Below are 15,057 nucleotides of genomic sequence, written 5' to 3' on the forward strand. Positions count from 1 at the left end.
AGCATAGTCACAAACATCTGAGAAAAAGCTGTGATGGAAAACTGAGCAAACCTTTAGAACATGCACAATAAACAGGCACTGCTGGGACACACGGATGCATAGCATGCTACACTTTCAAAAGTTAATGCTCTTGGACCCAAGCCCCAGCTTCCCAGTACAAGTTCTTTTTTAGAAACAAATACACAATACACAAATATATTCCCACTATGAAAAGAAAAACCCTCAAACAATAAATAAGTCTGATGAATAAAATGAGAAACTTGCTCCTTATTCCCCACCTCCACCCTGAACCCACATCTCTTTTCAGTGGTAACAGCCATCGATGGATTGGATTTGCCTCCTCCCAAGCTTCTCCCTTTGCATCTGGATGCATGTATATGTGCACATAACCATGTTGCATTTTGGAAAAATAGCTTTGTTTGCTTTATCCCCTTAGCAATAGGTTTGGGAAATCTCTCCAAGCCTGTGCACACACATAGCGACAGACACCATTCTTATTAACTACTGAAGAGTTTCCCATGGTGTGGCACTGCAATGAATTATTAAACCTTAGTCTTTCTTGTTGGACATTTGGGCATAATGGTGGGCAGACTCTGAGATGGTCCCCTGTGATCTGGTATTTGTGCCCCTGTGTAATAATTGTCTTGCCTTGACTGTGGGTTGGCCCAGTGATTTGCTCCTAATCAACAGAATAAAGCAAAGGAGAGGAGACGTCAAAGGAGATGAGATGATTAGGTTAGAAGAGATTGCAACTTGACTCTTGCTAGCAGACTCTTTTCTTTTGCTGGCTTATAGAGAGGCCTGCATGGCAAGGAACTAAGGGCAGCCTCTGGCCACCAGCCCACAAGTAACGGAATCCTGCCAACAACCATGTGAGTTTGGAAGCGGATCCTTCCTTATTGGAGTCTCAGATGAGTCTCCAGTCCTAGCCAATACCTTAATTGCAGCCTGTGAGAGGCCCTGAAGCAGAGGGCCAGCTAAGCTGTGCCTGGATTCCAGATCCACAGAAACCGAGATACTAAATGTGTGTTGTTTTAAGCCACTACATTTTATATCCAGCAATAGATAATTGGTACAGTTGCTAATTGCTTTCTATCACAAACAACACTAGAACAAATGTTCTTCTGCATATAATTAGTGGAGTATTCTAGGATCAAGTCCTAGACCTGAAGTTGCCCCAAGGGTAAGGATATTTACCATAGATAAATAGCACTAAATTAGCTTCTAAAAAGATTTAGCAAGTTACACTCATGCAAACCGAATGAAAATTTCCACTTGTCTCCATGCCCTTTCCAAATCATTGGTCATTTAATAGAAGTCTGAAAAAAATCAATACTGCATTGCTTTTATTGCATTTTCCTGATTACTAGGATGAGCATTTTTTTAAAATAAATTCATTGGCTATTGTCTTCCCTTTCATCTGAACTTACACCTTGATATCCTTTGCTTTAATCCTATTTCAATTCAACAACCAGAACTATGGATATGAATATTACATCTGGAGACACACAATCGCATCCGCCTTATTGTGGATGCTCGTGTTAATCACCCAAAACATTATCCAGTGTCTCCACTGTATACTCACTACTTTGTCCCTTGCAACTAACTCCTAAGCAATTCACGGAAAGATTCTGAGATCATTCAAATATCCTGCTCCTCATCAAAATATCCCTGTGGATTTAGTTGTTCCCTTTGATGATTCTTGAATGAACAAAACTTTATCACAGAGGATGCAAAGTAATGATTTCCCAACTCCCAGCACCCTCTCCGCATATACCAGCCCACATTCAGCCTTCTTTTGTAAATAAGGTCTTCTCTCCTCCCCCATTTATGTATTTATTAGTAGCACAGACTCCCATTTTCCTGTTTTTCTCCATGATTTATAATTCATTACCATCCTTAATTATTTTGGTGCCCAAAATTTCCCAGATTTGGCCAACAGAACCCCTTCAAGTCAGCTATAATTCCTTTGTAATATGCCTGCCTTTTTTTTTTTTAATCACTTCTTTACTTTCTAAGACAACAAAATGTTCCAGGCTCATCTTACACAAACAATTTCCAGTCCCAGAAGCAGCCATGTCTTTGAAGAACCCTGGTTCCTTTCAGTGGACAAAGGTATTAGAGATCAAGGCCTAAGCACCAAGAATGTTTATTAAATAGACCCGCTTTAAGTGCAGTTTGGTGAGTTGTGATGAATGTATGCACTCTTGTAACTACCACCAAAATCAAGATAGAGTTTTCTTCACCCCTCAAAGTCCCCTTATCTTGCTTTTACACAATTTCCTCTGTCCCAAATGCCTCATTTTCTGTCCCTCACTCATTCTGCAAAACCCAGATCAAATATTCTTTCCTTCTTAGAATTTGGTTCAGCTTCCCCAGCCAAGGTTCCTAGTCCCCTCTTCTTTGTTCTCAAAGAACAAAGAGTAAAAGTACTCCCTCAGCAGCCCAAGGGCTCTGAAGATGGATTCTTCTAGCAGTTCCGCGTCCTTGAGAGAGTTAATCAATCTCTCTCTTCATTGTTTTCCCATCTGTAAAATGGTTCATCCTCCAATAATTCCCATATCTACCACAGGGCAAGCCTGTCAGTTTGACCTTCAAAGTATCTCTCAGGTCTTTGCCTTTTTGTACATTTCCACAGCCACCATGCTAGTATCTCTTTCCAATATTATCTAGATTAGTATCTGATAATTATAATAGATTAGTAGCTAATCTATTATAATGCATCCTGGGCTCACTATAATGCACCCTCTACAATGCAGCCAAAGCCATCTTTTAAAATGCCCATCAGCACTGTGCCCCTCCAGATGCCACACACTCCAATGGCTTCTCAGTGCTGTGGTGAGGATGACATCCCTCCCCACATGGCTTCTAAGGGCCTTCTGGGGCTGACCTCTCCTGCTCACATCGTACCACATTCTCCTGACTTGCTTTCAAGCTCATCCAGTTCTCTGCACACTGTCCTTCTCCCTCTTGCTGGAATACTTCCCGCATCTCACCTGTTTAATTCCTCTTCGTCCTTCAGATGGTCACATCCTCAGAGAAGCCCCCTCTGCCTTCTCTGAGAGATCAACCCTCCCCCCCCCCACGCCTCCAGGGTGCACTCCTCTAGCTCTGTCACTTTTTTGGTAGCACTTACCACAGTCGTCCCATCTCATCGATATTTTGCGATATTTGATGAACGCTTGTCTCTCTGACTAGACTCAAGTCTCATAACCATAGACACTGTGCCTCTTCTAGGACTGACACTCAGTGGGTATTGGTTGAAAAATGAATACCCCTTTGGGTTAATGTCAGAGTAAAGGAAATAATACGTGGCATGGCTGAAGAACGGCATCACACAAGCAAAAGTAGTCCATGCTAGCGTTGCATCAAGCTGCTGCTATGTCAGGGAGAGAACTTTACACATAGTTTTATCACTCTCTTACCATTTTCTAGCATGAGTTCTTATTTAGAAGCCTGTTCTCTACCATTCCAAAAATGCTTTGAAGGTGGGGCTAAGTCACAGTCCTCTGGAGCCTCCAGCACCTGGTTCAGTGTCTGTGCTCAGTAAGGGCTCCGTGAGTGTGCGGTGAGGCTGTGAGAGCTTCAATAGGTGAATGAAGTTGTTTAACCACCAGGTGCTTCTATTTCCCCGTGGAAATGGTGGCAAGATGAAAATATGAGCACCTAACTCTTGGGCCGGTCATGAGGATTTAGCTGGATTGATATTTGCAAAGCGCCTAAAAGGGCATTTGGCAAATTGTGAAGTTCTCTGCTTGTTCATTGAATATATGCAAATATGCAAGTCACCAGCCAAATGTAAAGAATTTGAGTCATCAGAACCATCACAGAAAACTTGTGTGGAGGGGAGAGGGGAGTTGGAGGACTGGTCATTTCTCTCTAAGCACACAAGATAGCATAGGTCCCTGCTTTAGAAAACCCTAAAGTGCTAATCCCTGACCTCTTTTCTTACATTCACATCACATTTTCCTAACCACCTCTTACACATTTTTAAAGCCAATTATTAACTATAGGATAGAATGGATTTTTCCCTAAAATTTTCTCCACTGTTCTTTAAAGCCATCGCCATTCCCTCTTGTTCATTTAATCAAACCGAAATTGGATTGTGAAACGGTCAAAGCAAGTCAGATCTGAAAATGCTCAGTTTGGACCTTTTCTTCTTTTATGATTATTAGTTTTGACCACATATGTGGATTTTTTTTAACCTTCTCCCAAAAGAATTCCACAGCTCTAAGTACAATCCCTTCTCAAAACATCAACTGACATGAAAGCAAAACTCTACCAATTCTCTGACTTCTAATAAAAATCTGATAAATTCCATATCTTACCAACAAACCCAGTGGTTGGCAGCTGAATAATTTAGTCACACTGGCCATTTAGCACCATGACAGTCGGTGCCTGAGTCACTTATGTTCAAGATGCTTGCTCTCGAAGGTACAGTGCTCTTTATAAGCCAAATGTAAGGCAGTCAGACCCCACCAGTGACTATCTGCTTGAGGTGATCCTTCCAGTTCTGAATGAGAAAATTCAAAGATGGCAGCTGTCTCTTTAGTATTCAGTTCATACTTGTGAAGCCCTCAACATTTCCATTTAAACTTTATTGGTGTGAATCCCCCCTTGGAAATTAAGTCATGCTTTCAGTTCCTCACATCCCAGAACATAGCCCTTTTCCTTCAGAAGTAAATAGGGCAGTATCTTGGGCTTTTTCTGAACATCTTGTCAAAGTGAAAAATCCTTTTTTTTAGGGCCAGCATTCATCAGTTGTGCTTGTCTTTTACTCTGACTGAAAAAGAAAATGGCCCAGTCTTCCAACTGGCTATCCTCTGGTTGCCTTAATTCATGGAACGCCAAGAAGGGAAAAATTGGTAGGTTCAACAGTGTTGGACAAGGATAAACAGAATCATATCACATTAACTGTAATTTAGAGCATTTCAACACATCCCTGCTTCTGCCAAAGCCAGCAAGATCAGCCCCCATTGGAAAAAAAGGAGGAATGGGGTGGGGCTGGGAGGTAAAATGGAGAATCCGAATTTCTATTTTCTAAGCTAGAGTTTGAGAATTAGAGACCCATCAGCACTTTCTTGAATGTTTTGCTCATTCATGCTATAAAAATAAATATCACAAAATATTTTCTGGACTCAGCCTCGTCTGTTGCTAAAACCAAAGCCAACATGCTTCCAAACAGACTCACTGAGGCTCATTTCACAAGGACGGACGTTGTCAGGCTGGCAGGCAGCCACTGGAAGAGTTATTGAAATTCAATTCAAAATGATGTACTCTGCATGAAAATGCCCATTTATGAGCATTCAAAAGGATGGAGAATTTCTCAGGAAGATGACAGCAATGACAACTTCTAGGACCGACCAGTGTTGCCTGGAGATGATTACTCCAAAATACACACGCACTCCCAGAGCTTTGCTGGAGAGTCTTCTGAAGGCTGGGACTGTTTGTATTCAGATGAAATCTCTGTAGATTGAGCTATTTATTACAGACTGAGTAAACAAATATATGCAACAGGGGTTTGGTGAAATTTGTAGCTAAAATACCCGCAGCAGGGTCGACATCATGAATCCCAACCACCCGGCTTAGAACAGCAGAGCCCAGGGCTGAAGAGACCCCTTTTTTACATGAGTGCTCCCCAACATATTCAGGAAAAGAACATCTGGAAGTTATGATCTCTCTAGAGAACCCCAGGAAACACTGATACCATTTTTTCCAGCACATGACCTAGGAACAATCTTTCTAGCTAAAACGATGGCTAGTTACGGATATGCGATTTCACAACTCAACCCTAAATATTGTACTTTTTGAAAAACTGTCATTCTCTCCAACAGGATTGAAATGATATCTATGAGGGCAGGGACTTAATCTCATTTACTGCTGCCTTCCCAGGGCCTGAACAAACTTCCTCAGAAATACCATGTGGTCAAAATACATGTACCTCGACCTTTCAGAGTTCTTTCAGAAATTGTATTTGCTGCTATTGAATCGGTAACTGAAACAGGTAGATATTTAAATAGAATTTGTGAGAGAGGAGAATTCTCAGCAATTAAGAAAACATTAAGATTAATGTTCAGCAATTAAGAAAATGATATTCAGCAATACATCCTCTGCATTGGGAGAAGACAACCATCATAACATTTAAAGGTGGTTATTTCTTAGGTGTTTCTGAGGCTCACCTCTATTGAACACCAGCAACTGGAAGGAGCAAAGTTTGAGAGTCATCATTCTAACCTGTTCTGACATTGCTGAGAACATGTATTTAGAATAAGATTAGTTTATCTAGCAGGTCAGATTAGGAAACTTGATCCCCAGCTTGACTGATTTATGTCAATTAATGACCACAGAATAAAGGCATTATTATGAAGTGATTCTGTGTAGTTATGCAATGCCTTGAAGCCAGAAATATGAATCTCCACCTCCATATGGAGCTCAGTGTAGTCTTGTGGTCAGAGGGTGGAGGCATCATTCATTTATTTGATAAATAGTCTCTCGGGGCCTTTTCATGTGCCAGGTTCTATCCTAGGCCCTGGGAAGACAGTGGGGATTAGACCAAGTCACTGTCCTCACGAAAATTATTTTCTTCTTGTGGAAGAGAAAGATAGTTTTTTTTTTTTTGTAATGTTTATTTTTTGAGAGAGACAGAGTATGAGTGGGGAAGGAGCAGAGAGAGAGGGAGACACAGAATCTGAAACAGGCTCCAGGCTCTGAACTGTCAGCGCAGAGTCCGATGCGGGGCTCAGACTCGGGAATGGCAAGATCATGACCTAGGCTGAAGTCGGACACTTAACTGACTGAGCCACCCAGCTGCCCTGAGAAAGATAGTTTTTAAAAGAGTGTAATAGAAGGTCACTTAGCAATAGGAGCTATGAACAAAAATACAGTAAGACGAGGCAATAGAGGGGAAGGTGCTGATGATAGAAAAGGCTTCTCTGGGGAAGGAACATTTGAACAAATTCTTGAATTTAGTAAAAGCACGCACTATGTGATAATAGGGACCACTGACATCTGACAAGATCCCAAAGGGCTTTCTGGTCTGAAGCAGCATCACACAATGACAATCAGATGAGAACCATCCATTGCACAACTGTACTTGAGTGATGAAAATAATTGGAAACATCTTGTTTCTTCCACTAGGCTGGCAGAAATTTAGTGAGGTACACAGAAAAGGGGAAGGCATAAGGACACATAAGAAGGAAAATTCTAAACTCTAGGCCTGCCTAGTCATAATGAAAAGCGATGGGCAAGTTACTACATGAGACCCAAGTATTTATATGCAGGAAGTCTCTACCCTTAACTCCTAAATATTATCTTGGGGTTATTTTCATAATCAACATAAAAAAAGAGAGGCAATACGTATCTCAGCAGAAAGAGCACCAATGTTGGGGACAGAGAGATGGCAATCAAAGTCTTGGCCTGTAACTTTCCAGCTATGCCAGCTTACATCTATTATCTCTCTGAATTAATCTGTACACTTGGAAAATGGAAACATCCGTGCTTGGTTTATAGGGTTGTGGTAATGTTCATAAAGGCCGAGCCCATCCTGCTGATGGTGGTGGACAGATAGTAATGTACACAAAGTTATACAGAAAACAGAAGGAAAAACTTCCCCTAAACCCCCCTCTCCCCAAAAAAAAAACCCATCCAGTCTACTCATGGGTTAGGTACATTCTCTTTACTTGTGTTTCTGAAATGAATGTCTATGCACATAGTCTCTTAAGAAACTTAAGAAAACCAACTCAAACTAACTGGTGACTAACTCCCACCTGAATTAGAAACATTAAAATCCACAGATTATTTTAAGAAGTTTAACCTTTTATAAACCAACCTTCTAATTAGAACAGGAATAAGCTCATGTTATCTAAAGGAGTATGAACTTAATCAGTACATATAAATGGATGTAAAAGAGGTATTTTTTTTTCCGTTAAACATTGATCCTACACGTGTCCATCTCTACATTCATCCAACCAAGAGTACTTGCTGAAGTTTTGCTATGTATCAGGCACTGGTTTACATGGTTGGGTTTCAGCGATAACAGACCAAGTTGATACTGACCGCCTGGAATATTCTAGTGCAGAAGACAGAGAACACGATTAAGAAATAAACCCCCAAGTAGCAAGAGGTATTACTAAGTGTTAGGAAGAAAATTCTATTTGGAAGAACTGGAGAACAAGTGACAACCTAGAGGAGGTAGGTTGGATATTGAAGAGGGTGGTGACCCATTGGCCAAGACACAGAGGAAATGAAAGAATGAATTGTGTCAAGATCTGGAGCAAGTGCATTCTGCGAAGAGGGAGGAGCAAGGGCCAAGGCTCTGAGGCGAAAATGAACTAGACATGTTCCAAGCACGAGAGAGCTGTTGAGGCTGGAGCCCTGGGCAAGGCAAGAGGGGGAAGAAATTAGCTTCAAGATGGAGGAACGGCCATGTCACCAAGGGCCTCATAGGTCCTAGTAAGGACTTGATAATTGATTCTAAGTGTGAGGGGAAACCTTTTAATTATATACATTTGTTTCTTTGTTTTCTAGCAAGGAAGTGATTTGATCTGATTTCCTTTTTGAAAATGCCTGTAATTGCTACAGGAGAAATAGAGGCTGCGTGTCCTGGTGCAAGAGGTGGCAGGGTCTGGTTGTGGAGAAGGGAGAAGAGAAAAAAAGAAAAAGCCCAGACTGACCCATGAGGAAGTTACTACTCTAATATCCTCTAAAGAAATGGCAGGGGCTTAGAGTGGGTCACAAGGAGCAATCCCATTAGAGATTTAAAATCTTTATATTAAAGCAGAGGGAACAGAACCTCCTGGTGAAGACAGGACTGTATGAGAAAGAGAGAAATCAGGGACAATTTCTATTGTTTCCAGCCTGAGCACCTGGGCACATTTACTGAGATGGGGAGACGGGAAAAGGAGCAGATCTGAAGAGGAAATCAGGAGTTCTTTTTAAGGCATATTAATTTGAAGTTCTCCTTACACATCAAGATAGCAACACTGAGCAGTCAGATGGAAGGGAGACAAATATCCATGATTTGTTGCTGATGGGTGTAATTCCAGGAATAAAAACTCAGTAAATATGGCTCTCTTACCCCTTAAACTTTGGGAAATAACTTCATCTACTTTTCTCAAGAAGTAGATTTTTACCAACTTCACTAATTAAATAGATCTAAAACTCTTACACTCCATAACTCCTGAGTACAGATTCTTTCTTAAGTGTATATAGAACATTCACCAAAATAGACCATATGCTGGAGCCAAAAGCAAATCTCAACAAATTTCAAAGGAGTATGTGTTCCACTTCGGTGCAGTTAAACTAGAAATCAATAGTAGAAAGATAACTAGAAAACCTCCAAATGCCTGGAAATTAAGCAACCCGATCCCATAGAACCTATGAGTTGAAAAAGTAATTAAAATGAAAATCGGAAAATATTTTGAACTGAATAATGACATGTGGCATATCACAATGTGGGGGATATAGCTTGACAAGTGTTTAGGGGTAAATTTGTGGCTTTAAATACATACATTAGAAAAGAACCGTGAAAATAAATTGCCTAAGCTCCCATTCAATAAACAGATTAACAACTTAAACTCAAAGAAAGTAAAAGAAAGGAAATAATAGAAGCGAAAGCAGAACACAAAGAAATAGACAAAGATACACAAAAGGAGAAACTAACAAAGCCAGTTATTCTTTGAAAAAATAAGTTGATAAACCTTTGTTCAATTAGCAAAACTGATCAAGAAAAAAAGAAGAGAGAGAACACACATTACTGATACCAGGATTTTAAAAAGCCACATTATTGCAGATTATATAGACATGAAAAGATCATGCAAATAAATTAGACAAATTAGATGAAATGGATACAACTCTTATAAGACACAACTTATTAAAACTAACACAAGAAGAAATAAGAAATCTGTTAAAGAAATTAAAGCTTTAACTAAAAACCTTCCTACAAAGAAAACTCCAGGCTCAGATGGTCTCAAGGGTGAAGTCTTCCAAACACTTAACAAGAAATAATAGCAATTTTATGTAAACTCTTTCAGAGTTAAAAGAAAGGGAACATTTTTAAACTCATTTTATGAGGTCAGGATAACCCTGACACCAAAACATGACGAAGCCATTATAAAAGAAAACTACAGGCCAATCTCTCTCATAAACAAATAATAATAATTTCTTTTAAAAAGCAAATTTTCCTTAACATATTCCTTGGCTTCGTGTCTTTTTTGTTCAGTTAGACTAATTCGTAAGTACACTCGGGACACCTTTGATGGCTCTAAGAAACACTTCAGGAGAGGAAATTTTCAAACTGGAGTGTATTTTAATTTTTTTTTAACGTTTATTCATTTTTAAGAGACAGAGCATGAGCAAGGGAGGGGCAGAGAGATAGGGAGACACAGAATCCCAAGTGGGCTCCAGGCCCTGAGCTGTCAGCACAGAGCCTGACACGGGGCTCGAACCCACAAACTGTGAGATCGTGACCCGAACCGAAGTAGGACACTGAACCCACTGAGTCACCCAGGCACCCCTCATACTGGAGGTTTTCATTAAAAAGTAGGTGCCTGTAGTTCGCCTGATATCCCCGAAGATATATTTGTCTCCCCAGGACACAATTCATCATAATTCTGGATCAAACCTATCTTTTGGTCTGTTTAAAGAAAATAATTCAAATTAAGAGAGTAAGAGGACATCAATCAGCTCAGCTCACCAAAACTTATGTTCATGACAAGTATATGCTAACACAAAGGATGCTACCAGTGAGATCATTCCTTGTTGTATGCTTGCGAGGAGCTGCAGGTGAAAACAAGCAGACAATCACATACTAGGAAGTACCCACATACAAAAGCCTTTTACAACCACTTGGCACCAATCATAGTGACGAAGAGCTATGATTTCTGTTAGACGACATATAGCAAATACACCACCTCAAGTTATTTTTATATAATAAGTTATTAGATAAAAAGATAATAGTTTAATATTTTCCTTGCCTATATAAATGTCAAATACTTTCATAGGCCATTTTATTAATCTCAGTACTCCTGAAATGTGTTCACCTTGATCTGCCCATTTTGGAACACAAACCAGTTAGGCTAAACTATCAGCAATGTACCTAAATAACCAAATTGGCTGATTCATCTTATTGAATTGACCGGTGGTTTCATACATGCTTACAAATCAGTCAGCTGCAGTTGCCATAGGTCAGTGGTCCCCAGATCAGCAACATGAGCATCACCTGGGAACTTGTTAGAAAGGCAAATGCTCTAACTCAGCTTAGAACCATTAAATCAGAAACCAAATCAGGAAACAGCAATCTGGGTTTTAACAAGCTTCTGATGCCCCCTCAAGTCAGAGGACCACTAAGTGAACCACAGAGGATCCACGTGTTATCAATTTCTTTCATTCATTCATTCATTCATTCATTCATTCATTCATTCATTCATTCATTCATTCATGCGCATTCATATACAACGTCTTCCCCTAAGACACACACACACACACACTTTTCAAAGAAACAAAAGGAAAAACTTATGGGAAAATAAAAGGCTACAGTAATTCAAAGTCTCCATTAAACAGGAGATCGGTTAATTGTGGTATTTTGGCTATGGCATAGATAGAATTGTGTATAGATTTAGGCATGATCTCTCTGGCTTTAATTTCACTCCTCTCTCGCTCAGGAACACGTATCTGAATTGCAAGTTGGTGTGAGTGACAGTGTGAGCCATCATTATGATTTGCACACAGGTAGAGTAGGAGATGGTTAAAAGACTGGGTGGACTCTGAGGCCTGGGTTTGAAGTTCATTCCTCCTATTAATTGTGAGACCTTGGACAAGTCTCTTAACCTTTCTGTGCCTCAATTTCCTTATCTGTATAATATAGATAATAGTTGTATCTATCTCATGAGGTTGTGAGGATTAAATAATATGTAAATATAACATTCTTAGAATAGGGCTTGGCACATAGTAAGTCCTCAGTAAATGTTAGCAGTTATTATTGTTAGCGTTGATACTATTAGATCAAAGAAATGCAACCTTCTCATAAATTTCATTTTGATTGATGTCTCAGACTGGGCTCTTTGGACAGCAGGTGACAGACACTCAGAGCTAGATTGGCAAAATGAGAGAATGTACTGGTTTGTGAACATCATGGAAACCATGGCATGAGTTGGCCTCAAGGATGCCTGCAACCATAGACTCATATACACCCAGGACTCTCTCTGTCTCTCTCCTCTCTGCTTCTCTGTGTGTCACCTCCATTCTCAAGACTGGCGTCTTTCACAGGGCAGGGAACATAGTCACCAAGTGTTTTATAGCCTCACCATTTTGTGACCAGAGAAGATGATCCAGTTAAAACACTCCGGGGAAGACCATGACCCAGCCTGGGTCATTGCCCTTCTCAGAACTAATTTCTCTGGACAAGGAAGGCCCCCTTCTCGTCCCACCCACCAGACTCGGCAGAAGTACCAATCCACCATGCATTTTGCTGAGGATTTATATCCCTTTAAGGTAAGCTGTGAGCAGACTTCCTGAGCCATCTGGCTTGAGAGAAGTAACCAACCATTTTATTCCTTCTTCCTGTTGTTGCTGTCATTCTGACCATTTCACAATCTGGTCCTTGATGAGTGTCCCATCTTTCATGGCTTTGTTGAGTTTGACCCCAGGGTGAAAATGGGATGTGTGTTTATTTTACCTGACAAAGTACCCATGGCTAAGGCTTGGAGCACTTGAGGACTGTACTTTCTCCCCCTCCAGATGGGGCTGTAATTATAATTTAACTGTCTGGGTCCAACTTAAGGTGAGGAAAAGATATATTAAGTTTGCACACATGTTATTCCCCTACCCCCACCTACATCCCTTCAGCTCCCCACATTTCAAATGTGACCACTTTTTTGGGAAGGTGTGTGTAGGTGTGTGTGTGTGTGTGTGTGTGTGTGTGTGTACACAGTCGCGTTACAATTCTCATTTTGCAAAGTTTATGCAAAAACCAAACACCTGGGTTCAGAGTTTCCTAAAGGAGTCATCTGAAGTAGGCGCTTTATGCCAAAATGTCACAAAGATTTATGTGCTTTCATTTGTGCATTAAATTGAGGACAGGTGGGAGAATGCTCAAGCCTGAGAAAAACTGATAGTTCATTTCTCCCTGAGAAGAGAAATGGCTGCTAAGACTACTGCTGGTTTAGATAAAATAGATACAGATCTTGTAAAAAAAAAAAAAAAAAAGAGAGAGAGAGAGAAGAAGAAGGAAAAGAACAAAAAAGGAGGGCTCATGTTTGAAAAGCAATATTTCAGCAGCCAAATAATTACCTCTGCGATCATGTTTCTCACAAATGGGAACCCTGGACTGGAATTCCAAGTTGAGTCCTGCTCCCAATTCAAATGGAACAGGCAATCTCCCACCCAAACAGCCAAGAAAATGGCCCGGCCTCCATTCACACTTGCAGAGAAAGGGTCTCTGGAATGGAGGCAAATGGCGGCCTCAACACATTCCATCTTAATGGCTTGCAACACAATCGGTTACACATATGTAACCACTCATTTTTTAATTTGATTCTTGTTTCAAACACCTTTTCGGGACCCAATACATCTACAAGATGTCATCACTTGATAGGTTGCTACTCTATGCCTGGCCTTGAAACAAGTGATTCGATGTGCTGAGTATTCACCTGGATTTGAAGTGAGAGTGTGAATTTGCATTTCATAAAGGGGATGCTATTGGGGAAACAGTCAAGCCAAATTTTTCACCAAGAGAAATGCAAGAGCTGCTCTTGGAAAGCCTAGTGGTCAGCTTCCCCCGGGAGGGACACCGCTTGCCCCCGGGATAACACGGAGGCGTTTTGGATACATTAAAATGATTTTGTACACTCGATCCCATGAGGTTTAAATCGAGCTTCTGAATCAAATATTGATCAAACCCTTAACTGATTTCTGAAGCAAGAATTTTCTATTTGGAGACGAGAGCCCTGTCCACACTGAGGAGCAAAGGACACATAGTTCGTCCCTGTTTTTGTATGACTTCACTCAATTACATGGATACAAATGAAATGTGAAACCTCCCAGTGATGTCTGATCTTTTCTGGTATAGGCAATTACTACAATTCTAGTGATCTGTCATTTAAGATGACCACTAAATATAATAACCAGATAGTAAAAAATGCTCAACATGCAACAGGGAAAGCTTTCAGATAAAATACTCTATAACTCCCAGACATTTTTTGTATAAGTTTGTTCAGCAGTTCAGCTTGTGATATGTGTGTGTTTGTGGGGTGATAGCTATGACTGCCGAAGGGAGGTAGATAAAGGAAGACATTTTATAAATTGGAGATAAATGGTGTTAATAGTTCAATAAGATAAAGGCTTGTCTTCTTTTAAAACTGAATTCCAGAAGAAATTGCAACATGGGAACGGACACAACATTTTTTTTTTGAGGCCAAAAAAACACACTATCTTGCAGATTGGAGAGTGGTATAAGACAGCCTGCACAATATTGGGATGATGCTCTATTTAATTTCTAGAATATTACATTTCTTCTTGTATTACATCTTAGCCAATGTTTTGATTAAACTTCCACTGCTTGGTGAGATAATCCAATGTTATCTTATGATTTAGAAACAAACAAACAACTCTATCCCCTATCTTTTAAAAAGCATGCCTTGAAAGAGATCCCTACCTTAAATCTGCACAGTTCTTCATCACCATGGGTCCTAGCCATTTTTGAGATACACAACTCAAACACACAAATAATTGCTTACCATGTTAGTGAATCTATGGACTATTTAAAGTCCATTGCTAGACACTGTACAGGGCTATGGAGTCAGTTTACCACCCCCAGCTCTGTCCTTTATGATAACTGCTTACACAACAGGGATCCATGGGCCATCTACTAATGCCACTGCTAGACACTTTGCTGTGTTTTAGAGTCAGGTTACCACCCCCCCTGCTCTGGACTTTGCACCTTCATTTACAGCCTCTTACTTGATTCAAATAACAGTCCTCTAAGGATCTTATCCCTCAAGCCCAGGTCACGCTCACCTCAAACAGAGTCTCTGGAGGGGACTGAGAGCCCAGAACTGACCA

This window comes from Lynx rufus, unplaced genomic scaffold (genome assembly GCF_022079265.1).
Source record: "Lynx rufus isolate CCGP_SWC_20201006 ecotype Redwood Valley unplaced genomic scaffold, mLynRuf1.p SCAF_4, whole genome shotgun sequence".
Taxonomy (NCBI): domain Eukaryota; kingdom Metazoa; phylum Chordata; class Mammalia; order Carnivora; family Felidae; genus Lynx; species Lynx rufus.